General features: G+C 53.9%; 1 long non-coding RNA gene across 1 annotated transcript; it reads left to right on the plus strand.

Annotated features, from left to right (window-relative positions):
- Window positions 1-183: 183 nt before the first annotated feature.
- On the plus strand, window positions 184-2,473 carry LOC106900753. The gene is made up of 3 exons (XR_001414195.1): window positions 184-432; window positions 786-939; window positions 2,388-2,473. It is a non-coding gene; the product is annotated as an uncharacterized LOC106900753 (long non-coding RNA).
- Window positions 2,474-2,492: the final 19 nt, after the last annotated feature.

Here is a 2,492-nt window from a genome sequence, read left to right on the forward strand (position 1 = left end):
GGTCCCTTCCAACTCTGACAGTTCCAAGAGCTCCAGCAGCACGAGGTCTGAATGGGAAGCACCCCCCAGCCCCTCTCCAGATTCCATCCTGCTCTTGTAGCCAGCGCTGTTCTTCTCTGTAACGCAGCTTGATGCTACGTTTCCTCTGGATTTGTTGAAAGCAAAGCAACGCAGACGTTTGACAAGGGGATCTCAATAAATCTCCAGGTTTCCGTCCTGCTGCGGGGACGGGACGCTGTCTCCCCGAGCCCAGCCTTCCCTTCCCTTCCTCTCTCCAGCAGAACGTCTCCGCCGAAGCCCGGCAGAACGCCAGCGTGGCCATCCTGCCCGTGGTGGCCACCAACGCCACCTGCTCCGTCCGCGTGGCTGCTGTCACCAAGGGGGGAGTGGGACCTTTCAGCAGCCCAGTGGAGGTCTTCATCCCTGGCGGTGGTAAGGAGATGCCCGTCCCTGCCCGTGCAGCGTGCGTGCAGGGGTGGGTGGTGAGGAAGTGGGCAGGATGTGCTTTGCTTGCCCAGCCAAGGCCATTTGGCATCCCTCCAGCCTCTCTCGGATGCTTTCCCTGTCGGCCAGGCTATGGGCCAAGAATCTGGGACCTTCAGCGTGCCTTGGTAGCCAGGAGAGACTTCCTCTCTGCATGCAACCTTGATCCTCGTGCCCTCTTCTCCCGTCTAACCCTTTGGGCTTTACTGGGTTTGGTTTCAGCCCCTGGGCAATCCTTCCCCAGTCCCTGGGTGCTGCAGGCTGACCCTTTCACTGCCTCCATTAATGGGATATTTTCTTAGGATTAATAACCTCCGCCCCCTCTTCGACTCCAGCCTCTGGGAACGCGGACTCCTTTGTCATAGCCCTGGGCTTTATCTGTGGGACAATTGCTGTGGGGCTGATCCTCTGCTTGACTGTGGTCATCCAGAAAAGATGCGTGGAAACAAAATATGGGTAAGCCAAAGGGAAAACAGCTTGCAGAGGTGGCCTCAGCTGGCCAGGTGGCAAGTGTGTGGGGCACAGACAGGCAGGGTGGGTGGCCAGCTGGACCCATGCTGGCCCATGGTGGCCAGCAGCCCATGCTGGATGTGGGTGGAAGACTTCTGCCTCCAGTACTGACGTCATTCCCACAAATGGCATTTTTGATGCCCACGGTGAGAGACTGAGTATATTTTTACTGCAGCGAGGGTACTTCCCCCTCTCTTCTTCAGCTCAGCACTTCACCTTTCACTCACTTTTCCTATTTTTTAAGGGAAGTAAGCTTGTGCAACTTGGTTTGGGAGGGTGGCCTTGGCATTTTGACACAGAGGTGAGAGAGCAGATGTGTATAATATCCTGTTTCCTGTGGCCTGGAGAAACCCCTCCTGCCCCATCACATGCCAAGATCTGTCTGGGTCCAATGCCTAAGTGTGGCACCAGCCCCGTCGGGCAGAGAGACTGCCACCGGGCTGCATAAGTGGTGTTTTAGTGATGTGGACAAAGGACTGTTTTCTGCTACAATGAGCCGATGCTACTCACTCAGCCTTGTGACTTTCTTCAGTGGCATTTAGCTGCCCTGTGCTGCTGTTTCCATCAAACAATTGTGGTGGGAGCTGCTTTTCTTTAAAGCGCTACCACTTGGATGTCTCCTGCCAAACGGGAAATGTGACACAATTAACTCCTTTGGAAGAGCATCATTTCAGCAAGGGAGATTGCTGAGCTTGTAAAGGAATCCCACCTGCTCTCATCTCTCATGGCATCACCTCCATCCCAGTCTGGAAACTGGTAGTACGTTAGGAACCCTTTCCTAACTGGTGTAGCACTGTTGCTCTGCCCTTGCAATGGTAGCTCCTTGGGAGCTCTTGAGCCTCTGCTGTGCTTTTGTTTCCCAGAGCTGGACCTCTGCACGGTCCCATACTCGAGGGGTTGCACAGCATCTCCCAGCAGCATCCCCATCACCACTGTTTTGGGGCCATGGTGTGGAGCTCCCTTTAGTGTCTTTTTGGCTAAAGGGTAGGGGTTGCCCATGCTAACGGAGAGCATTGTCAGGCTGGAGTTGTGCATCAGGCAAGAGAAGAGATCCCTTTAGGAGGTGGTAGATCTGGGCACCATAATTCTACCAGTACAGGCTGCGCTCTGAGTAGGAAATGAGTATCCCATTTCCTCCCCCAAAACAACCTCCGTGACTCAGTCCTTGACAGATCAGCCTTGTTTATCAAGTGGCTGTTTTGCTTAGACCTTGTAAGCAATGGCACTGATCCAGCAAGAGGGAAATGAAAAAAGCTTAGGGTGAACCTACGTTTCCTTCTTCACTACTGATACCCCTGGCAGGGCTGTGGTTGCCCACCCCTGCAGTGGTTGTTCCTATATGGGAGGAGAAGCAGCCACATGTGGCCCAGCATGGTCTGTTTCTGTCCCTCCAGGAATGCTTTCAGCAGAAACGACTCAGAGCTGGCAGTGAACTACACGGCCAAGAAGTCCTACTGCCGGAGAGCTGTTGAACTTACACGTAAGTCTATTTTTTTTTT

Source organism: Calidris pugnax, unplaced genomic scaffold (genome assembly GCF_001431845.1).
Source record: "Calidris pugnax isolate Ruff unplaced genomic scaffold, ASM143184v1 C14957036, whole genome shotgun sequence".
In the NCBI taxonomy this organism is placed as follows: Eukaryota; Metazoa; Chordata; class Aves; order Charadriiformes; family Scolopacidae; genus Calidris; species Calidris pugnax.